Source organism: Salmo salar, chromosome ssa18, assembly GCF_905237065.1.
Source record: "Salmo salar chromosome ssa18, Ssal_v3.1, whole genome shotgun sequence".
Lineage (NCBI taxonomy): Eukaryota > Metazoa > Chordata > Actinopteri > Salmoniformes > Salmonidae > Salmo > Salmo salar.
In genome coordinates, this window is record NC_059459.1 from 10,993,547 (window position 1) to 11,019,387 (window position 25,841).

General features: G+C 40.4%; 1 protein-coding gene across 1 annotated transcript in view; it reads left to right on the top strand.

Annotated features, from left to right (window-relative positions):
- The first annotated feature begins 1,010 nt into the window (after window positions 1-1,010).
- socs5b (suppressor of cytokine signaling 5b) overlaps window positions 1,011-25,841 on the top strand; it is a 44,103-nt gene continuing 19,272 nt past the window's right edge. The window contains exon 1 of the mRNA XM_014154143.2: window positions 1,011-1,572. The gene's annotated coding sequence lies outside the window, so the exon portion shown is untranslated. The remainder of the gene's footprint in view (window positions 1,573-25,841) is intronic.

The window sequence follows — 25,841 nt, forward strand, 5'->3', positions numbered from 1 at the left end:
GGGCTGTTTTTCATGGTTCGGGCTAGGCCCCTTAGTTCCAGTGAAGGGAAATCTTAATGCTACAACATACAATGACATTCTAGACGATTCTGTGCTTCCAACTTTATGGCAACTGTTTGGGGAAGGCCCTTTCCTGTTTCAGCATGACAATGTTCCCTGTGCACAAAGCAAGGTCCATACAGAAATGGTTTCTCGAGATCGGTGTGTAAGAACTTGATGGCCTGCACAGAGCCCTGACCTCAACTCCATCAAACACCTTTAGAACGAATTGGAACACCGACTGCAAGCCAGGCCTAATCGGCCAACATCAGTGCCTGACCTCCCAAATGCTCGTGGCTGAATGGAATCAAGTCCCTGCAACAATGTTCCAACATCTAGTGGAAAGCCTTTCCAGAAGAGTAGAGGCTGTTATAGCAGCAAAGGGGGGGGGTCCAACTCCATATTAATGCCCATGATTTTGGAAAGAGATGTTTGATGAGCAGGTGTCCACATACACTACATGACCAAAATTATATTGATTGTAAAACATGCACAGCGGCTGGGCAGACACTCATTATTGGAATCATGAGGATAATGCACTTTACTGTTTGAACAAATCATGGTTTTATCTGCCGCCAAAATAGGATTTGATTGAGGTGAGTAGGTATAATGTACAGATCGCACAATTGCACAGCCAAGTGAAAAGGGTCGGAAAATGCGACTAGGCTATGGTCGCAGACTGGAGCCCTGAATCAGTCAACTAAAGTCACCAGTAATATAGGATGTAAGAATATAGAATTTCTAGAGGCCTACATCAATCAAATCAAAGTTAAATAGCATAGCCCATTGTTGAATGCATTGGTACAAAGTAAATTAAATAATTCAGGATTTGGCAGGTGGAACTATCCCAACATAATAACCTTTGAGGCAGAGAGCAGCCCAGTCTCTCATTAGCTGCTGAAATGATCATGAGGAACTTCTTCGACCCAGGCCCCTCCAATATAACCTGCTGTTTGTCTCGAGCAAATTGACACGAATCAACCGAGACACCCGGGGCTCACAGCAGCCTCTCCACGTTTCCAAGTAAATGCCAACAGGCCACTACTTGATTTTCTACTCTGCTGTCATTGGCGAGATGCAATGCCTGTCATGCTGGGCCACAGGCATGGACTTTCCCTGCAGTATCCAGCATCAGAAGCTCGCTCTCGTCCTGCTTCCCCCATTGGAGTTCTATGTTGCCATTCTCTACCCGCCTGCAATCAACACTGAACGCCCCTTCTTTTCTCGGCTTTGCTTAGCGACCGCATTGGCTGTCAGGAACAGGAACGACCACCACGGCCGAGGAGAAGTGTCGGCCAAGAGACAGAACAGGGTTTCTGACTTTTATGTATAATTTTAGAGTTTTTAATTAACGTATACATTGTCTTATGTATAAGAAAGACCATTCAGAATGACATTGAAAAGCGCCCGCGTACGTTCTTGTGTTTCGTTCGACACCGTGGAGCTCAAGGGGGATATGTGCCTGACTTATCTTGATAGCCATTTTTTGCAGACAAAGAGAACTGTTGAGTAGTGTTTATAAAAGACAAAAGGGTAAGTTGAGAATATTAATAACCATGATTAATTACGGAATACATGTCATTTAGCTACTTTATGTCGCAAAATAACTGTATTGTATATGTCTGTCTGTGTAATTTGGTAACAGATTTGATCATCCTAGCTAGCTAATTAGCTAGCAGACCAACTCGATGTTGAAGCTCACGTTAGCATCCAGCTAGTTGACGTTAGCTAGACACCGTTATTTGCGAAATGCAGCCATTTTTTTGGAGGAAGGTGGTGATCTGTCGGTGAAGTTTTTTTTGTTGCATAATGTTACCATACCACCGAGGTATATTATCACAACTCCTACATCATGTCAAAAACATATCGCATTAGACAGATCCTTACTGACAGCCAGGTCATGATGTAATGCCAACTATTGTCAACGTCCAGTGGTAGCAGTAGCTAACTAGCTACTGTAGATAGTTTAACAGTTAACCAGTGCTGTCTGACCGATGATAGGCCTCGATTTGGCACTGCTACATCGGTTTAAATGGCCCTATCTCATCTATCTCGCATGCAATGCTAAACTATTAGTTTATGATTGCCTAAATATTAGCATGTCAAATACTAACCTCACAACCTAGAAAATATTCAACAATTATAATGTTGTAAATTAGGCTAACGTTAGGTTGTTACGCTATAGCCTACCTTACCAATGCGGTGAATGGTCCAAATTATAATAACGTTATAGATGATGTCGTTCTGTGCAAGCACCATATCCTAATTAATGCTATTATGAAGTGTTTCACTTCATGTTTATGTCACAATAATGAGTCCAAGAAAGTAGCTTACTGTAATTGTGTCCATATCTGTGTCCTAGTATGTCTTCCACCGTTGTCATTGTCATGCAGTAACCTGAAACGTCTGATTTATTGTAGGGCTAGCCTATCCCAAGGCTATGTAGGCATATTATTTAAGATAAGAGAACTTGATTGTCTGTTAAGTTTGCACAGAATGGAAATGTGTCTTAGGCGATCTGGCTTACAGTAAAAGGGTAAAAGCAGACATTAAACATACACATTACACACACTAAACATGTACATGTCAGTCCATCAGTCTTTATTTAGGATTGTCACTGCATTTGGAAGGATGCGTGCGGTGGGTGTTGTCGAAGACCTGGAGGGCTTTCCTTGTGGTGTTCTCTACACTTCTTGGAGTTGTGGCTCTTTCCTGCCAACAGTTTTGCTGGCCTGATTGACAAATTGTGCTAGTTTACTCCTGTTCCTGACTGAGAAAGTCCAATACCAGGAAGAGATGTTGAAAATGAGAACACTATCAGGTGTACACCATGATCAGTGTGTGTTTGCTTGCTTTAACTTATTAGCTTCCTAAGTAGGAAGAGACACTGACTTGCCTTTTTGTTAATGAGGTAATTGTTTTCCTGGAAGATAAGTTTGTGGTCTTAAATTGTCCCCGAGTATTTAAAATGTGACTTGTTCCACGTCCCAGCCTTTCATGGTGACGTGCTCGAAAGAGGGACTTACGTTGTTCCCCAGCTTACCCTCCAAGCCACAGTTCTTTAGTCTTGGTGACATTGAGGTCAAGGAAGCTATTGTCAATCCCCTTCACAAGGCAGTCAATTAACTGGGAGTAGCTTGAGCTAGACTTGCCCTCCGAGCTAGACTTGCCCTCCAAGCAAGCAACCAGAGCCATGTCATCCGCATATTTGATGAGGTTGTTGCATGCCATTTCATTAGTGTATATGGAGAACAGGAGAGGTGACATGACACAACCTTGTGGGACGCCTGTGTTCAGGACAAGGTGGTCAGATAGGGTGCCTTTAAAAATGAAATAAAACATGTTTTATTCTCACATCTTTAAAGATCAGCTGCCACTAAAAAAACTAATCAGAAAACAGCATATGTGGCATCCAGGGTGGGAAATTACCAGCCAAATGCTGGTAGATGTTGGTATTGGCTGTCAGAATGGCTATTCTTACCAGAGACATTGGCAGGTGGTCATCACAGAGCATTTGGGAGTAGTTTTTTCCCCACCAAATGTGTTTGTGTCAGCTCTGGAAGAGAGAATCTCAATGCTACAGTGGTGAAAGTGGGGTGGGGTACAGCATAGGTTCAAACAAGAGAGAAAGATGTAGACCTTGCCTGCTGGAACAGGTATAGAACACACTCTGATATTCACTGTCTGTCCATGTTCTGTGTTGTTCTTTGAAATCACTTTCAATCAATTTCAAAACCATTCAATAAATGTCCTGTATGGTCCGATTCCCGGAGCCACCCATATGCAAAAATATATGCATGTGTGACTGTTACTCACTTTGGATAAAAGCATCTGCTAAATGGCATATGTGATTGTTTTAACATTACAAAGTGTGCATGTGTTTTCTGTCATTTTATCCTCAGTTTTTTTTTTGTGAGGGTGCTGGTAAAACATTTTAGTGGCTGGTAAAATTTGGGCATCCACCAGCCACTGTGTTAAGTTAATTTCCCACCCTGGTTGCGTCGATATGAGTCAGAAACATTTATTCTACTGTCTAAATTGACCACTAAGTGTAAATAGGATACTTTTGGTCATAGTCAATTTCGTCCATAAGAGTTTTGTGATACTTGTGATCGTGACTGCATCACAACTTAAATGAAGGTTGGGTTTGTTTCAATCCAGCCCACAACTGGCAGCACACACATATTTGTTACACACTTCATAGACAACAGGTGTATACTAACAGTGAAATGCTTACTTACGGGTCCTTTTCGAACAATGCAGAGTTAAAGATAAAACCAAAAAATTATAGAAATAGTGACAGGGAATAAAGAGTAAAAAAAAGATGACTTTATATAGGGAGTAGAGAATATCATTGCTATATACAGGGAGTACCAGTATGAATCGATGTACAGGGGTAGCTATGTACTGTACATATACAGTGCCTTTAGAAAGTATTCGTACACCTTCACTTATTCCACATTGTGTTGTTACAGCCTGAATTCAAAATGGGTGAGGAAAAAAATACATTTTATCCATCTACACACAATGGCCCATAATGACAAAGTGAAAACATGTTTAAATTCACACTCCTGTGTCAATACTTTTGGTGACGATTACGGCTGTGAGTCTTTAGGGTAAGTCTTATAAGAGATTTCCACACCTGGATTGTACAATATCTTGCCCATTTTATATATACGTTTTTGTGTATGTAAATATGGTTGTTCTTGTTTGCCATCAGACGTCATTCAGCGATGTTCCTATTTGCGGATTCATTAGTAAATATACAAGCAGGTCACACATTTTTCCTGTCTATGAAAGACTACAACTTGTGTTGGGCGGTGCTTTGTACTCTGGTCCCCATCTCTCCCCCAAGGCAGACTTTATTTATTAAAAAAAAATTTTTTTTTACAAAGGTGGAAACTAACAACAATCCTTTGGGCAAAACTGAAAGAACTGACCAGACGTAATGGCTTCAAGTAATTCCTCTCATCAACACGAATTTGACGATGGAGCTTCTATTGGCTACATAGTGACATTCAACCATACATGTTTCAACCGGAATATAGCGAAGAGGATTCAAAGCTAAATCCAACTCTTTGTTAATGTTTGAAGCTCAGCTACAGCTGATGCTAGGACCAAGAAGGCAGATGACAAATGCGGTGCCTAGTTAAGTTATTTTTCCTTTAGTTTATCTAGTTACTAAACTTTAGTTTATCTACTTAAATCCATATTGTGTATTGCTGGCTAATATACTACTGTGTTACAGTGGGGGGAAATGCAATTATTTGCTAACTTGGCTAGCTTCTAGGTAGCAAGCTTGCTAAACAACTACCAGTATCCATATCTATGACAAAAAATAGAGGTTTTACAATCGGAGATCTTTTGTATCTCGATATGTAAAACCTATTCTCCTTTTAGTCGTAGATATGGCTAGCTACATAAACAGCAAGCTGTAATGTTACAACCAGCCACCTAAAGCTAGGTTTACCAGCAAACGTTAGCGCATGGCTGGAGTTGACTAGCTAGTTAGCCACCCACCTGCTAGCTTGTTATGCGCCACGCCTCCCATTTGTAACTTGTTAGCAAACGTGTAACATCAGCAACTGTAAATAAATGACTAGCTAGCTACTTAACATGATTGACGAGGGTTGACATTGGTTATGACCTTGGATGCATTTCAATCTCATGTAAGATAGCATTACATACAGATCTAAATAAGTATTGCATATATCATACATTTACTACCAAACAGTGAGGAGAAACAATAATACAACAATTTACTGTTGTAAATCTTTAAAACTGAAGGTTGTTTTACTATAATGATATTTGCCTAAGCATGCCTGATGGACAACGCTGTAGTTAGATACTGTCTGCCTACCTATCTACCTACCTAGGCTCATTTATACGGTCTGGTCACTGGGCAAAGTTTGAGGGTTATGCCATATTTATTTCTGTTAGGCTGGATATTGTTGTACATGTATGCATGTACAAATAGTCTACCCTAATGTTGATGTTATGCTGGCATGGTTCAATTGTTGTTCAAACTGTACAATAGAATATAATTGTTTTTGTTCTTTGTCTACCAGACAAAACTGTGTAGTGCCTGGGTTTCTTCCTGTAGTGGATTCCTTTGCCTGCATGTGTCATTGTAGCAGAACTGTATCCCTGTTGAGGGATTAGACATTATGCTGGATTTCAAGCAGATGACTCATGAGGTGCTGAATGGCAATTTAATTATTACAACACTCCTCCCACAGCTTTACAAGTATTCCCTGAATTTACTGTATGTTTCTTTGGAATGGCAATTTCATCAGGGCAACCTCTCCCTTCATCTGCTGAACACCAGTTCTCTTAGCTACAAATTGTTACACCAGATAATGTGATTTAACCAAATATTTTTGGTATCCATTACTGGGAGTTACAGGATAGGTACTGTTTGGTGTAGCACAGTGAATTGTAGACCAACCTTAGCCATGCTGTCTTTGGCCTCGATTCGTGGAAACAGAAGTGTGGCAGAGACACCAGACAATCACGCATTCCAAAGGGAAAACCAGCCACGTCGCGAACACCGACGTCTTGCTTCCGGACAAGCTAAACTTCACCTTCGCCGCTTTGAGGATAACACAGTGCCACTGACGCGGGACACTCCTGAGGACAGTGGGCTCTCGTTCTCCGTGGCCAACCTGAGTAAGACATTTAAGCATGTTAACCCTTGCAAGGCAGACGGCATCCCTAACCGTGTCCTCAGAGCATGCACAGACCAGCTGGTTGGAGTGTTTATGGACATATTCAATCACTCCCTATCCGGGTCTGCTGTCCCACTTGCTTCAAGTTGTCCACCATTGTTCCTGTACCCAAGAAAGCAAAGGTAACTAAACTAAGACTATGGACCCGTAGTACTCACTTTTGTCATCACAAAGTGCTGTGAGAGGCTAATTAAGGATCGTATCACCTCCACCTTACCTGACACCCTAGACGCACTTCAATTTGCATACCGCCCCAATAGATCCACAGACGATGCAATCGCCATCACACTGCCCTATTCCATCTGGGCAAGAGAAATACCTTTGTAAGAATGCTGTTCATTGACTACAGCTCAGCCTTCAACACCATAGTACCCTCCAAGCTCAGGTCTGAACCCCGCCCTGTGCAACTGGGTCCTGGACTTCCTCTCCCTCAATGTCATTAAAACGAAGGAGCTGATCGTGGACTTCAGCAGACGGAGCACGCCTCCATCCACATTGACGGGGCGGCAGTGGAGGTGAAAAGCTTCAAGTTCCTCAGCGTAAACATCACTGACAATCTGAAATGGTTCACCCAAACTGACAGTGTGGTGAAGGCGCAATAGCGCCTTTTCAACCTCAGGAGGCTAGGAGACCTCAGGATCACTCTCCTTGGTCAAATACCTCAGGATCACTCGCCAAGGAGACCTCCGGATCACTCTCCTTGGTCAAATAACCCTTACACAGCCTGGAGGTGTGTTGGGTCATTTGTCCTGTTGAAAAACAAATGATAGTCCCATTAACCGCAAACCAGATGGGATGGCATATCACTGCAGAATCCTGTAGTAGCCATGCTGGTTAAGTGTGCCTTGAATTCTAAATAAATCACTGACAGTGTCACCTGCAAAGCACCATCACACCTCATTCATCCTTCACAGTGGGAACCACACATGTGGAGATCACCCGTTCACCTATTCTGCATCTCACAAAGACGGACGGCGGTTAGAACCAAATAACATTTTTGACTCATCATAGCAAATAACAGATTTCAACTGGTCTAATGTCCATTGCTTGTGTTTCTTGGCCCAAGCAAGTCTCTTCTTATTAGTGTCCTTTTAGTAGTGGTTTATTTGCAACAATTTGACCATGAAGGCCTGATTTCAGGCAGTCTCCTCTGAACAGTTGATGTTGATGTATCTGTTACTTGTACTCTAAAGCATTTATTTGGGCTGTGATCTGAGGTGCAGTTAAGTCAAATTAACTTATCCTCTGCAATTCTAGGTCTTCCTTTCCGGTGGCAGTCCTCATGAGAGCCAGTTTAAATTTAGCGCTTGATGGTTTTTGCGACTGCACTTGAAGAAATGTTCAAAGTTCTTGAAATGTTCCGCATTGACTGACCTTCATGTTTCAAAGTAATGATGGACTGTCATTTATGTCAGCTTATTTAAGCTGTTCTTGCCGTAATATGGACTTGGTCTTTTACCAAATAGGGCTATTTTCTGTATACCACTCCTACCTTGTCACAACACAACTGATTGGCTCAAACGCATTAAGGAGGAAAGAAATTCCACAAATGAACTTTCAACAAGGCAACCTGTTAATTGAAATGCATTCCAGGTGACTACCTCATGAAGCTGGTTGAGAGAATGCCAAGAGTGTGCAAAGCTGTAATCATTTCAAAGGGTGGCTACTTTGAAGAATCTGAAATATAAAATAAATGTTGATTTGTTTAAAAATAGAAACGGTGACTACATGATTCAGTTGAAGGCATTGTTGTTCACCTGACTAGGTATCTCCCTTTCCCATATGTATTATTTCATAGTTTATGTCTACACTATTAATCTACAATGTAGAAAATTGTAAGAATTAATAAAAAACCCTTGAATGAGTAGGTTTGTCCAAACTTGAGACTGGAACTGTGTATATATACACACACACACACACACACACACACACACACACACACACACAGTGCATGCAGAAAGTATTCAGATCCCTTCACTTTTTCCACATTCTGTTACTCTACAGCCTTATTCTAAAATGGATTTAAATATTTTTTTTGTGGAAAAAGGAAAGGGGCCTGAGTACTTTCCAAATGCACTGTAAGTCTGCAAATGTGAGGAGGCATGGAATGCTTTATTATAAAGGTACATTTTTATGGTGCTTATGTTAACTGTCCACATTTACTTTTCCTCAGCCAACAAGAGGAGTAACGAACAGCAAAATCACTAACCTATGTTGATCTACTGTACCCCATAGTAGAAAAGTAGCCATTTCTAAAAAGACTCTGGGACTGTTGTGGGATGATAGATCCCAAATTTATACAACTGAAAGGCCTGGGCTACATCCAAAAAACATTAAAAGCAATGAGGCTCATGCAATCGAATGTTAAATACAAAGTGTTGATAAACTATTTGTTCACATTTAGTGCAGCAATGTGCACAAGGCAGTAGGCTATGCGCGATTCGTTCCATAAATCAATTAGTGGGAAATCAACATTGTGAGCGGTTTCATATGACAGACATGAAAATATCTGTTAGAAATTTTGAAAGAGGGGAGATCTAATATGCAACAATTAGCACAATTAAAATTGTGCCTTTGGCTACTGGTCAATGAAAGAAAGTTGATTTGAAAACTAATAGAACATGAGGGGAAAAGGCTACTGGTTTCAATGGCATACTGACGTCTTTATAAAATAATTGCCTTCACGTTTGGTTGGATTTTGGCTAGGCTACTTTGAAGCAAGGTAATACATGCCTCATAATATGTAGTAAAATGTTCACGTTTCAAACAAGGAAGTGTATGTTTTCAAAATGCATACTACCTCCAGCTCATTGCAAAGTGGTGTGTGACGTGCTGAATCCTGCCTAGTTGTCTATGCACTTGAATGACAAATGGGAAGCTTGCTTTTTTCCCCCTCCCGGACAATTGACCGGTGCCAATTTTATTTATCGGCTTTTCATTTCTTTGATTGGCCAAAATCCGGCTATTACCAGCTGAAGGAAACCCTGGTGTCAGTATGTGTGTGGGTAGAGCCCAGTATGCTTGCATAGAGTTAGTGCAAGAAAAGGTAAATACAGGTACTCTAGGTAGCCATTTGATTAGCTGTTTAGAAGGCTTATGGCTTGTGGGTAGAAGCTGTTCAGGGTCCTGTTGGTTACAGAGTTAGTGCGTTGGTAGTGCTTGCCGTGCAGTAGCAGAGAGAACAGTGTTTCTTTTGGGCCTTCCATTGCAGGGAGCTCGGCCCTAGTGATGTACTGGGCCGTAGGTACAGTGGCTTGCGAAAGTATTCACCCCCTTCACATTTTTCCTATTTTGTTGCCTTACAACCTGGAATTAAAATGGGTATTTTGGGGGTTTGTATCATTTCATTTACACAACATGCCTACCACTTTGAAGATACAAAATATTTTTTATTGTGAAACAAACAATAAATTAGACAAACAGAACTTGAGCGTGCATAACTATTCACCCCCCAAAGCCAATACTTTGTAGAGCCACCTTTTTGCAGTAATTACAGCTGCAAGTCTTTTGGGGTATGTCTCTATAAGCTTGGCATATCTAGCTACTGGGATTTTTGGCCATTTTTCAAGGCAAAACTGCTCCAGCTCTTTCAAGTTGGATGGGTTCCGCTGGTTTACAGCAATATTTAAGTCATACCACAGATTCTCAATTGGATTGAGGTCTTGGCTTTGACTAGGCCATTCCAAGACATTTAACCTGTTAGGGCTAGGGGGCAGTATTGACACGGCTGGATAAAAAAACATACCCGATTTAATCTGGTTACCACTCCTACCCAGTAACTAGAATATGCATATACTTATTACATATGGATAGAAAACACCCTAAATTTTCTAAAACTGTTTGAATGGTGTCTGTGAGTATAACAGAACTCATTTGGCAGGCAAAACCCTGAGACATTTTCTGACAGGAAGTGGATACCTGATGTGTTGTATTACCTTTAAACCTATCCCATTGAAAAACACAGGGGCTGAGGAATATTTTGGCACTTCCTATTGCTTCCACTAGATGTCACCAGCCTTTACAAAGTGTTTTGAGTCTTCTGGAGGGAGATCTGACCGAACAAGAGCCATGGAACGATGATGGCCCATTAGACACCTGGCGCGCGAGTTCATGTTGGGTACCCTCGTTCCAATACGTTATAAAAGAGTATGCATTCGTCCACCTTGAATATTATTCATGTTCTGGTTAAAAAGGCCCTAATGATTTATGCTATACAACGTTTGACATGTTTGAACGAACGTAAATATATTTTTTTCCCCTCGTTCATGACGAGAAGTCCGGCTGGCTTAGATCATGTGCTAACAAGACGGAGATTTTTGGACATAAATGATGAGCTTTTTTGAACAAAACTACATTCGTTATGGACCTGTGATACCTGGAAGTGACATCTGATGAAGAGAATCAAAGGTAATGGATTATTTACATAGTATTTTCGATTTTAGATCTCCCCAACATGACGTCTAGTCTGTATCGCAACGCGTATTTTTCTGGGCGCAGTGCTCAGATTATTGCAAAGTGTGATTTCCCAGTAAGGTTATTTTTAAATCTGGCAAGTTGATTGCGTTCAAGAGATGTAAATCTATAATTCTTTAAATGACAATATAATATTTTACCAATGTTTTCTAATTTTAATTATTTAATTTGTGACGCTGACTTGACTGCCGGTTATTGGAGGGAAACGATTTCCTCAACATCAATGCCATAGTAAAACGCTGTTTTTGGATATAAATATGAACTTGATAGAACTAAAAATGCATGCATTGTCTAACATAATGTCCTAGGAGTGTCATCTGATGGAGATTGTAAAAGGTTAGTGCATCATTTTAGCTGGTTTTATGGTTTTGGTGACCCTGTCTTTGAATTGACAAAACATTACACACAACTCTTGTAAATGTACTGTCCTAACATACTCTAAATTTATGCTTTCGCCGTAAAACCTTTTTGAAATCGTAAAACGTGGTTAGATTAAGGAGATGTTTATCTTTCAAAGGGTGTAAAATAGTTGTATGTTTGAAAAATTTGAATTTTGACATTTATTTGGATTCAAATTTGCCGCTCTTGAAATGCACCTGCTGTTGATGGAGTGCACCACGGGTGGCACGCTAGCGTCCCACCTAGCCCATAGAGGTTAAGTGTTTCCCCTTAAACCACTTGAGTGTTGTTTTAGCAGTATGCTTAGGGTCATTTTCCTGCTGGAAGGAGAACCTCCGTCCCAGTCTCAAATCTCTGCAAGACTGAAACAGGTTTCCCTCAAGAATTTCCCTGTATTTAGCGCCATCCATCCTTCCTTCAATTCTGACCAGTTTCCCAGTCCCTGCCGAGGAAAAACATCCCCACAGCATAATGCTGCCACCACTATGCGTGGGGATGGTATTCTCGGGGTGATGAGAGGTGTTGGGTTTGCGCCAGACACAGCCAAAAAAAGCAACATTTTTCCCACGGTCAATTTTCATGCCAGCCAGGTAAGCTACTCCGGTTGGAAAGCGAAGCAATGTGGTTAATATTAACCTCTCTAGGGTAGGTGGCACCAAATCGTCCCACCTACGTAACAGCCAGTGTAATCCCGTGGCGCGTTATTCAAAAACCTCAAAAATGCAAAAACTTCAATTTTTCAAACATATGACTATTTTACACCATTTTAAAGACAAGACTCTCGTTAATCTAACCACACTGTCCGATTTCAAAAAGGCTTTACAACGAAAGCAAAACATTAGATTATGTCAGCAGAGTACCCAGCCAGAAATAATCAGACACCCATTTTTCAAGCTAGCATATAATGTCACAAAAACCCAGAAGACAGCTAAATGCAGCACTAACCTTTGATGATCTTCATCAGATGACACACCTAGGACATTATGTTATACAATACATGCATGTTTTGTTCAATCAAGTTCATATTTATATCAAAAACCTGCTTTTTACATTAGCATGTGACGTTCAGAACTAGCATACCCCCCGCAAACTTCCGGGGAATTTACTAACAATTTACTAAATTACTCACGATAAACGTTCACAAAAAGCATAACAATTATTTTAAGAATTATAGATACAGAACTCCTTTGTGCAATCGAGGTGTCCGATTTTAAAATAGCTTTTCGGTGAAAGCACATTTTGCAATATTCTCAGTAGATAGCCCAGCCATCACGGCTAGCCATTTAGATACCGACCAAAGTCAGATTTACTATTACAAAAGTTTGATTACCTTTGTTGTCTTCGTCAGAATGCACTCCCAGGACTGCTACTTCAATAACAAATGTTGGTTTGGTCCAAAATAATCCATCGTTATATCCAAATAGCGGCGTTTTGTTCGTGCGTTCCAGACACTATCCGAAATGGTAAATCAGGGTTACGAGCATGGCGCAATTCGTGACAAAGAAATTCAAAATATTCCATTACCGTACTTCGAAGCATGTCAACCGCTGTTTAAAATCCATTTTTATGCCATTTTTCTCGTAAAAAAGTGATAATATTCCGGCTGGGAATCTCCGTTTAGGTAAACAGAGGAAAGAAAACAAAGCATTCGGTCGACGCGGGCACGCGCCTGAGTCTCACAGTACCGTAACCAGCCACTACCCAAACGCGGTACTTTTTTTCAGCCAGAGCCTGCAAAGCCACGATTCAGCTTTTTGCCGCCTTCTGAGAGACCATGTGAGCCGTAGGAAGTGTCACGTAACAGCAGAGATCCTTTGTTTTGGATAGAGATGGGAAAGAAGGCCAAGAAATGGTCAGACAGGGTACTTCCTGTACAGAATCTTCTCAGGTTTTGACCTGCCATTTGAGTTCTGTTATACTCAAAGACACCATTCAAACAGTTTTAGAAACTTTGGAGTGTTTTCAATCCAAAGCCAATAATTATATGCATATTCTAGTTACTGGGCAGGAGTAGTAACCAGATTAAATCGGGTACGTTTTTTATCCAGCCGTGTCAATACTGCACCCTAGCCCTAACAGGTTAAAATCAATTTTTATGCGATTTTTCTCGTAAAAAAGCGATAATATTCTGACCGGGAGACGTCCTTTCCGTTCAAAGACTCAAAATCGAAAATGGACTCTTCACGTGCACGCGCGCACCCGTCTCATTGTTCTCAGATCGACCACTTACCAAATGCGCTACTGTTTTTCAGCCATGGACAGCAGAGTCATCATTCAACGTTCTGGCGCCTTCTGAGAGCCTATGGGAGCGTTAGAAAGTGTCACGTTACAGTAGAGATCCTTTGTTTTGGATAGAGATGGGAAAGAAGGCCAAGAAATGGTCAGACAGGGTACTTCCTGTACAGAATCTTCTCCAGGTTTTGACCTGCCATTTGAGTTCTGTTATACTCACAGACACCATTCAAACAGTTTTAGAAACTTTGGAGTGTTTTCAATCCAAAGCTACTAATTATATGCATATTCTAGTTTCTGGGAAGGAGTAATAACCAGATTTAATCGGGTACGTTTTTTATCCGGCCGTGAAAATACTGCCCCCTATCCATAACAAGTTAATGGATTTCACCTTTGAGTTGTCTCGCTGAAATGTTCTTACTCTTTCAAATGACTGCTCGACTTGTTGACTTTTCGATCCACACAGCAGACATTGTGGGCTAGGTTAGGAATGCTGTGCTGCACGTGTAGCGCTATATTGTTTGTGGGGTCATACGTCATCTACCTACGTTATATAGGTATGCACGTCAGCTTTGACATCGGTTTTGCACATCGGCGTTAAATTGGACATCGGGCCGATGTTGGCATTTTTAGCTAATATCATCCTATTCCAATATGCTTACTGATATATCGTGCATCCCTAGTAGTTACCATTTCGGGTAAGTGTACCCATTAAGCCCACTTCCATCTTTTGGATAATAAAAAAAAAAAAAAAAAATTCTGCTGTTTTAATGTTTCAACTAATTAATCTGGTTGTTATATCCTTAACTTAATTATTCTAAGCCAATCAGATGTTTTATTATTAAGTTATTGACAATTGTGTCATTTCCCATTAGTGGCCAATTTCAATGCTGCAAAAAATTTGTGTTGAGGCTACCTCAGATAAACATATTTTTCTGATTATTTTTTATACCTTCTGAGATAAGTGATCATACTTTATCTAAAATTAAGAGATAAATGTGCTAATATGCACATGTTGGCATATTTCATGAGCATTCATGACTATTTCTTGCCAATTGAAAAATGTGTTTTTCATTCTAGTAGTAGTGCCTGCATGTTAGTCTCACAGTAGCATCATAACTTGGTGAACTACAACAATATAATAGATTTCAGGCATTCACAGCCTACATTTTTTTTTTTATGGATTTCGTTTTATTTGACTGTTAAATGAACCCTGCATTGTTATACATAGATGCCATTTTTGTAAATGTAACATTTATCTCAGGTGGCCTTTAACCTGTTAGGGCTAGGGGGCAGCATTGACACGGCTGGATAAAAAACATACCCGATTTAATCTGGTTACCACTCCTACTCAGTAACTAGAATATGCATATACTTATTACATATGGATAGAAAACACCCTAAATTTTCTAAAACTGTTTGAATGGTGTCTGTGAGTATAACAGAACTCAAATGGCAGGTCAAAACCTGAGAGATTCCTTTACAGGAAGTGGCCTGTCTGACCATTTCTGGAACTTCTTTGCCATCTCTATCATTTACTAAGGATCTCTGCTCTAACGTGACACTTCCCACGTCTTCCATAGGCTCTCAGAGCCCGGGAAAAAAGAGAATGTCGTCATTCCAGCCCCAGGCTGAAACACATTATCGCCTTTCTCAAGTGGCCCATCAAGAGACACTAGCTTATGCGCGTGACCCCGACCGCCCCCGCCTTTGGGATTTTTTCCTCTGTTTGCCGAAAAGGAGATTCCCTGTCGGAATATTATCGCTTTTCTACGAGAAAAATGACGTAAAAATTGATTTTAAACAGCGGTTGACATGCTTCGACGTACGGCAATGGAATACTTTGAATTTTATTGTCAGGAATTGCGCCAAGCGCGACACTTCTTTACTATTTCGGATAGTGTCTGGACGCATCGAACAAAACGCCGCTATTCGGATATAACGATGGATTATTTTGGACCAAACCAACATTTGTTATTGAAGTAGACGTCCTGGGTGTGCATTCTGACGAAGACAACAAAAGGTAATGACATTTTTATAATAGTAAATATGATTATGGTGAGTGCTAAACTTGCCGGGTGTCTAAATAAGCGAGCCCGTGATGCCTGGGCTATGTACTTAGAATATTGCAAAATGTGCTTTCACCAAAAGCTATTTTAAAATCGGACATATCGAGTGCATAGAGGAGGTCTGTATCTATAATTCTTAAAATAATTGTTATGCTTTTGTGAACGTTTATCGTGAGTAATTTAGTAAAATGTTAGCGAATTCCCCGTAAGTTTGCGGGGGTATGCTAGTTCTGAACGTCACATGCTAATGTAAAAAGCTGGTTTTTGATATAAATATGAACTTGATTGAACAAAACATGCATGTATTGTATAACATAATGTCCTAGGGTTGTCATCTGATGAAGATCATCAAAGGTGAGTGCTGCATTTAGCTGTCTTCTGGGTTTTGGTGACATTATATGCTGGCTTGAAAAATGGGTGTCTGATTATTTCTGGCTTGGTACTCTGCTGACATAATCTAATGTTTTGCTTTCGTTGTAAAGCCTTTTTGAAATCGGACAGTGTGGTTAGATTAACGAGAGTCTTATCTTTAAATGGCTGTAAAATAGTCATATGTTTGAGAAATTGAAGTAATAGGATTTTGAAGATTTTGAAAATCGCGCCACAGGCTGGCAGTGGCTGTTACGTAGGTGGGACGAATTCGTCCCGCCGGTCCCATAGAGGTTAACCTCTTACATCTCGACGTTCCGCTAGCGGAACACCTGCTCCAATATCCAATGATGGGCGTGGCGCGAAATACAAACTCCTCTAAAATACAAAAACTTCAATTTTTCAAACATATGACTATTTCACAGCATTTTAAAAATAAGACTCCTTTATCTAACCACACTGTCCGATTTCAAAAAGGCTTTACAACGAAAGCAAAACATTAGATTATGTCAGCAGAGTACCAAGCCAGAAATAATCAGACACCCATTTTTCAAGCTAGCATATAATGTCACAAAAACCCAGAAGACAGCTAAATGCAGCACTAACCTTTGATGATCTTCATCAGATGACAACCCTAGGACATTATGTTATACAATACATGCATGTCTGTTCAATCAAGTTCATATTTATATCAAAAACCAGCTTTTTACATTAGCATGTGACGTTCAGAACTAGCATACCCCCCGCAAACTTCCGGGGAATTTACTAACAATTTACTAAATTACTCACGATAAACGTTCACAAAAAGCATAACAATTATTTTAAGAATTATAGATACAGACCTCCTCTATGCACTCGATATGTCCGATTTTAAAATAGCTTTTGGTGAAAGCACATTTTGCAATATTCTAAGTACATAGCCCAGGCATCACGGGCTAGCTATTTAGACACCCGGCAAGTTTAGCACTCACCAATATCAGCTTTACTATTATAAAAGTTTCATTACCTTTTGTTGTCTTCGTCAGAATGCACTCCCAGGACTGCTACTTCAATAACAAATGTTGGTTTGGTCCAAAATAATCCATCGTTATATCCGAATAGCGGCGTTTTGTTCGTGCGTCCCAGACACTATCTGAAATGGTAAATCAGGGTCGTGCGCATAGCGCAATTCGTGACAAAAAAAATCGAAATATTCCATTACCGTACTTCGAAGCATGTCAACCGCTGTTTAAAATCCATTTTTATGCCATTTTTCTCGTAGAAAAGCGATAATATTCCGACCGGGAATCTCCTTTTAGCTAAACTGAGGAAAGTAAACAAAGCTTTCGGTCGCCGCGGGCACGCGCCTGAGTCTCACAGTACTGTAACCAGCCACTACCCAAACGCGCTACTTTTTTTCAGCCAGAGCCTGCAAAGCCACGATTCAGCTTTTTACCGCCTTCTGAGACCCTATGGCAGCCGTAGGAAGTGTCACGGGACAGCTAAGATCCTCACTCTTCAATAAACAGAGACAAGAAGAACGACACCTTGTCAGACAGGCCACTTCCTGCCTGAAACCTTGTCAGGTTTTTGCCTGCCAAATGAGTTCTGTTATACTCACAGACACCATTCAAACAGTTTTAGAAACTTTAGGGTGTTTTCTATCCATATGTAATAAGTATATGCATATTCTAGTTACTGGGTAGGAGTGGTAACCAGATTAAATCGGGTATGTTTTTTATCCAGCCGTGAAAATACTGCCCCCTAGCCATAACAGGTTAAGGGTACACCTAGCACAAAAAGCACTCCCTCTATACAGAATGTAAATGACAAAACAATATTGTTCAATATAACCAATACTAACTTTGCATAATATTGTAGTCTATAGTGTATATTTACCAAATATTTTCTGGGTAGACGTTGCTATTCTGTCTTTTTCCGCATAAATAACTTGTTACAATTAAATTAAGCCCAGTATGCTCCTATTAAGACTGTTTTGCATTGAAGCACATGGGAATAGTGTGTTGATATCCCAAATATTCAATGAATATGAGCATACATTTTTTTTTTTTCAGATTCATTTTGTTAAAACACAAACTACAGTTATGCATACTGTACATATAGCCATGGCGCCTTTACCAAGATTAGGAACAATTAGAAACCCCTGTACGTTTTAGAGTGGACAGGTAGGTGTTGATGCAGAGAGAGATCAGAGAGATTGAGTGTTGAGGGTATTCAGGGATAGAAGACCTACAAGTGGTGGATAAAAATGAATACAACTGAGGGGCAAGAAGATGGCTATTGGGCGACTACTCATGCACTTTTGGGTAGGGGCATTGTCATATTGTTGTCTTTCATTCATCCAGGTGATTCAGATGTTTTGGTCCAGCACCTGTACCTTTTTAATATACAGAGAGGGAAATTTGAAACTGTCTTCAGATAGGCGTTAGGAAGACGAGTTGAAGCAATTAGAATATAATTGCAGTACAGCAAATGTGAATCAGCTTTCAATAATTAATTGGAAGTTATGTGTGTTATGGTCTTTGTTGCATGGCTTCTTATCCACAAAGGGCCAGCATGTTTGTGTTCTAACCAAGCAATAAGAAACCTGATTCAACTAATCATGTCTTGATTGAAGTCTATGATTAGTTGAATCGGGTGTGTACTGGTCAGCAAGAACAAAAGTCTAAGTCCAGATTGATCTCCGTGGATACGAGTGCTACTTTCATGATGAATAGTAATGTTCTGTTTCTTTTAGAAAGAAGATTATATTAATCACAGTTTCCATAAGAAATGTGAGTTTGTACATTTCTAACATGTGGAAATGAATTAAGATGTATTATTTAAGAGGCCGGCTTATGTGGAACACCCATGGGCTTAAAGGGAACACTCAGTACCCATTAAGCCCAGTCTGGACTTTTCACATATTTTAATAAAACAAAGATATTTGATAAAATATGTAAGTAAAGTCATTTAAACTTCACATAAGATGTTCATCTTTAATTTTATATCCACTTTTCTTACAAAAGTTTGGGCGGTATATGTTAGAAATGTCTAAACTTAGATTTTGGTGCGCTTAATAGATACACTTAACCTAATTCAGGTGCACACCAGCCAGACAGTGGTTTGGCTAGCGCAGTTTCTATAGCGCACGTGATGTAGTTTTCGAAATGAATGGCAACTGGATTGACGCAGATAATCATGATTCTGTCAGGTAGGCATCGGCTACTTTGTCGTTAACTTTTAATTGCCATTCCATATACCCCAAAACAGTTACGCTGTCATTAGCATCACTAATGGCTACACAAAGTGGTAAAGAGCGAGGAACTATGCGCACCGCACACAGCAGGACTAGACATTCAGGTAAATTTGCCAGTGGCACACCAGGCCAGTGCCAAATGAAAGCTACAGGCCCGAATGGGGGGGTTGGGGGGGATACTGCCCCGGGTCAAGATCTGACAGGAAAGCGAATGATGCGTACATAATTTCAATAGCAGAAAATGTTGTCTTTCATTTGCGGGCTGAGCAAGTAGCTTATACAGGGTTCATACAGACATTGGCAAGTCAAATTTCATGGAGTTTAACAAGCACGTATAGTTTAAGGACCTACATTTTATATTGAATTGTTGTAATAGCCAATAGAAAAAAAAATCCCCCCCAAATGCATACTTTTCTGCATGCATTTATCACTTTGTGTCCGAATAATGTGGGCATTGCTTGACTCAATGGACGGCATGTTCCTCACACAAACACACTGATGAAGTCTGTCCATGTGGTAGCTAGTAGGCTTGGGAGGTATCCAGATTTTCATATCGTCATACTGTCCTTCTATCATCCTGGGATTTATGGTTTTACCAGCATAGCACACAAGGAGTGGTAAAAACGCAAGAAAAGCCCATTGTGCCTCTGTTACTAAATTGTCACAAACAAATAGCGAACACATAGACGCTGTTAGCTAAATGCTAACGAGCGAGAGCAAACATACATTTTATTTATTATTATTAACCTTTATTTAACTAGGCAAGTCAGTTAAGATTTTTTTTTTTTTACGATGGCTTACCCCGGCCAAACCCTAACCCGGATGACGCTGAGCCAATTGTGCGCCACCCTATAGGACTTCCAATCACGGCCGGTTGTGATACAGCCTGGAATTGAACCAGGGTCTGTAGTGACGCCTCTAGCACTGAAATGCCGTGCCTTAGACCGCTGCGCCAATTGGGAGCAAAGTCTGGCAAATCCAGCTCGTGAAGTTATACAAGCATTGCTAGTACCTACCGAATGTCATTTTCGGTGAGTGTGGACATTTTATGAGTGAAAGTGAACGTGAGAAATGAACAAAGTTGTGATGCATGCTTTTCTGAAGGAAGAGCAGCGTTTGTACATGGAGCAGAGGGGAGAAGAACGGAGGAGGAGGGAAAAAAACCCTAGTAGGAAGACAGGGGGAAAACTGTACCGACAACAAAAGCTGAAGAACATACGCACATCCAGGTACTTTCCACAGGTGCTGGAGTTGTAGGCAAACTCATGGAAAACAGAAAGGAAAACGCCGCACACTGCTGCTCATGCTCCCAGGTGATATTTATTTACAAAGTTTCGACCCTTAGTTCTTCATCAGGCATCCATATCCCAGGTGGGGGTGGAAGGTTATTTATTTATATATATATATAGGGGCAGTACTCAGTGACATCACTTGTAAAAAGGAGGTAAAAAATGTATAACCTAGTTTCACAGTATTAACATTCAATGTATCAAAATATGTGATCAATATTTATAGTAATATACATACACATACAATATTCAATTAGGATAAAAAAAAATATATACAATTCAGACTTATTGAAACTATAAAAACAGTTTCAAGTCAAACTCCTCATTAAGGCCAAGAGGAGACAGTGTGTTCAGCCTGTGGATCCAGAACGATTCCCTTTGAAGAAGTTTCCTCTCAATGTCCCCTCCCCTGCGTGACATCTTGACCATTTCTATTCCAATGTATCTCAGAGAACTAATAGGATGTCCAGCTTGTACAAAATGAGCAGCCACCGGATTGTTTTGTCTCATAGGTTTCGTATATTGCTGCGGTTCTCACTGATCTGTGTCTTAAGGCTTCTATGGATTTTCCCTATGTAAGACAGACCACAAGGACATTTCAACATGTAAATAACATTGGTGGACATGCAGGTAATCAGGCCCTTGATCTTAAATCTTTGTCCTGTGCGGGGTGGGTAAATTACTTACATTTGTACTTTAAGCTGCATTGAGCACATTGGCCACATTTGTAATTACCCTCAGGAACCTTGTCCAAAAAAGTTTCCCTTTTCTCTGGTGGGTAATCCGATTTAACCACAATATCTCTCACTTTTGGAGGTGTTTTAAAAACCATATGTGGGGGATATTTAAAAATGGGCTTCAATTGTGGGTCAGTATCAATACTGTACCGGTGCTTCCTGATAATGTCCTTTAAATGCCTTCCCCAATGGTGAGTATTGGGTAAAGCATGATGGGACATGTTCTGCTTTTACTTTAAAATGATCATGGGTATGTTTTACACAATTGTCTTTGTACCCCTTTTCCTTAAATGTTTGTTTGAGGTCCGTTGTCTGTTTTAGATAAGCAGCATCAGAGCTGCATATTCTTCTGATACGACTGAATTGACTCATGGGGAGACTTTTAATAAGTGGATGTGGATGAAAGCTGTCACCTCTAAGGAGGGTATTCCTGTCCGTAGGTTACAGATAACTCATCCAGATCTCTTTGACTTCTGGCAGAAAGCCAACAGAGACTGGCCAAAATATATAGAACGTTATGGACTCACCAGTTCCTGCTTTCTCCCGTTGTGCTATTTACAAACACGTGACTGGCTCGACTGTTCCGGGGAACTACAGTAAGCTTCATAATGTGAAATGAAGAACGCAATCTGCTTAATCTCCTAACGTATTGCTTAAGTTGACTGCAGTTATTAACTTAAGTAGCCACAAATATTCAAATTTATTGAAAAACTTCAGAAGTACACTACCGTTCAAAAGTTTGGGGTCACTTAGAAATGTCCTTGTTTTCCATGAAAACATACATGAAATGAGTTGCAAAATCAATAGGAAATATAGTCAAGACATTGACAAGGTTATAAATAATGATTTTGAATTTAAATAATAATTGTGTCCCTAACTTTGCTTTTGACTAAGAATCCTCCCTTTTACCCTGTACAAATCTCCCACTTTACCACCACCAAAGCACCCCCAGACCATCACATTGCCTCCACCATGCTTGACAGATGGTGTCAAGCACTCCTCCAGCATCTTTTCATTTTTTCTGCGTCTCACGAATGATGTTCTTTGTGATCTGAACACCTCAAACTTGTCCATAACACTTTTTTCCAATCTTTCTCTGTCCAGTGTCTGTGTTCTTTTGCCCATCTTTAATCTTTTCTTTTTATTGGCCAGTCTGAGATATGGCCTTTTCTTTGCAACTCTGCCTAGAAGGCCAGCATCCCAGAGTCGCCTCTAAACTGTTGACGTTGAGACTGGTGTTTTGCAGGTACTATTTAAGGAAGCTGCCAGTTGAGGACTTGTGAGGCATCTGTTTCTCAAATGAAACATTCTAATGTACTTGTCCTCTTGCTCAGTTGTGCACCGGGGCCTCCCACTCTTCGTTCTATTCTGGTTAGATATACAGCATTGTACGAGATCTTCAGTTTCTTGGCAATTTCTCGCATGGAGTAGCCTTAATTTCTCAGAACAAGAATAGACTGACGAGTTTCAGAAGAAAGGTCTTTATTTCTAGCCATTTTGAGCCTGTAATTGAACCCACAAATGCTGATGCTCCAGATTCTCAACTAGTCTAAAGGCCAGATTTATTGCTTCTTTAATCAGAACAACAGTCATAGCTGTGCTAACATAATTGCAAAAGGGTTTTCTAATGATCAATTAGATCAATACCACCCAAGCCTAGTAGCTAGTCACTCGCCATTTTAGATTTTTTTTATTTAACTATAAATGTTGAATAGTTATTGAGGGGTTACTGTATCATGTTTAAAAACGAGAAACCGACTAAAAACAGGGTTTTCTTTGTATTGGAACGCTTTGTATGGAAAATCAAATTGAAGCCAATATTCAATGTTTTCTTGCTCATAATAACTGCACATGATTTTACCACAACAAATGCAACAGACTAGCACAACACCCTTCAATTGAAATGGCGGGAAAGAAATGAAAGCGCCTACTTCTCTCAAACTGATCAGAAATGAAATCACAGAATAATTTTATTGGAGCAGGAGAACTTCTAAATCGGCTACCAAAACCTCAAAGAATTTTCATGTGCCAAAGAGCCTACAGGGAATGTCAGATTTGAGGTAGGCTAATCCATGATGACTGAATTGTGCATGGCAAAAATTCAACTAAGATTCTGAACTTTTTAAATACCTGGTTTGCATACCCATTCTTGCCTTAGCTTTTACTGGTATATATCCTAACTTTGAAAATCTTTCATACCCCTACCGCTGTCAGTCTGCACTCCACGCACCAACCAGCTGTTTGAGAGCTCGCGCTCTCTCTGCCCGACAGATTATCTATAGGCTATGTGTGCAGCGTGCATGATAAATAGTCAACATAATGAATGAACAGCTTCTGGAATCCATCTGTTCTTAATAAATTATATAGCCTAGATTTAAAAATAGCATTATTACAATATTTCTTTCACTGGCCCAAGCAGGCCACTGACGGGGACGATCGACTGGCCCGGATGTCAAGCCCTGACACACACAGAGGGGCATTCCCATTCCGTTGTTGCCTCTTCAGAAAGTTGGTCAATTTTTGGTCAATTGCACATTGCTATTTGAATAATGGTGAATCAAAACCTAATGTGACCATTGCAAAAAATGTGTCGCACTGCCAAGTCAGAGTCTCAAATGCTACTATTTTGGTCGCAGTATTGGACCCTGTTTATGTCTAGTCCCCTCAAACATGGACCTCGAAGCCAGTTAAACTGTGTTTTTCATTGTTCCTTACTATTCAGGGACTGATTTAGACTGGTGTAATTCATTATAAGGTAGAACAGAAAACCAACAGGCTCCGGACCTTGTAGTGTAAGAGTAGAATACCCTGGTCTAGTCAATGTTAGCTAGCTGTGCTTATGTTGCTTTTGTTGTAGAATGCCCTTGTTGATACTAGGCAGATGGCCACAGCTATATAACTAGCTAGCAAGATGACAAACTATAGTAAACAAAAGTATAAATGCAACATGAAACAATTTCAAAGATTTTACTGAGTTACAGTTCATAGAAGGAAATCTGTCAATTTAAATAAATTCATTAGGCCCTAATCTATGGATTTCACATGACTGGGCAGGGGCGCAGCCATGGGTGAGCCTGGGAGGGCAAAGGCCCACACACTTGGGAGCCAGGTCCACCCACTGGGGAGCCAGGCCCAGACAATCAGAATGAGTTTTCCCCCACAAAAAGGCTTTATTACAGACAGAAATACTCCTCAGCACCCCCACTCCCCCACCTCAGACAATCCCACAGGTGAAGAAGCCGGATGTGGAGGTCCTGGGCTGGCGTGGTTACACGTGGTCTGCGGTTGGAAGGCCGGTTGGATGTACTGCCAAATTCTCTAAAACAACGTTGGAGGTGGCTTATGGTAGAGAAATTAACATTAATTTCTCTGGCAAAAACTGTCGGACCTTCCGACAGTCAGCATGCCAATTGCAAGCTCCCTCAAAACTTGAGACATATGTGGCATGGTGTTGTGTGAAAACTGCACATTTTAGAGTGGCCTTTTATTGTCCCCAGCACAAGGTGCACCTGTGTAATTGTCATGCTGTTTAATCAGTTTCTTGATATGCCACACTTGTCAGGTGGATGGATTATCTTGGCAAAGGAGAAATGCTCACTAACAGGGATGTAAACACATTTGTGCACAACATTTTAGAGAAATAAGCTTTGAGTGCATATGAAACATTTCTGGGATTTTTTATTTCAGCTCATAAAATATGGGACCACACTGTACATGTTATATTTCATTCGCTCTTAATAATCGCATACAGCCCATAGATACATTTTTAGCTAGCTGACTAACGTTAGCTAAATGGTTAGCATGATTCGCTAGCTAGGTAAAGTAAAGACACTGCATTGACTCTCGACAGTCAGCTATAGGCAGCTGTTTCATGAAAACAGATCCATTGTGATTTAGTTTTGTTACTAGCTACAGTGGCCAGATGGCTAGCTTGGTAAAGGATTTAGTGTTGTGTGCATTGCTGCACTTACCACCCCATTCGTTTCATATGAAGTTTGTGACTGCCTTGCTCAGTTAGCAAGCTAACGATAGCTAGCTAGCTAGAATTTCAGCTAGCTAGCAAGTAAATGTTAGCTAGTGTTACAACTAACTAGCTAGCAAGCTAACATTACAAAATAACATTACAAGTAGAAACGGCAGGCTCCTCGGTATGCTCCAGGTACATATTTTGTACTAGCAAGAGAAGGAATGGCCTCCTGTGATAAGTGCTTATCTGCAGTCTATCAGCAGTCGGTGTGTTTCATGCTTTTAGATCAAAATCAAATCAA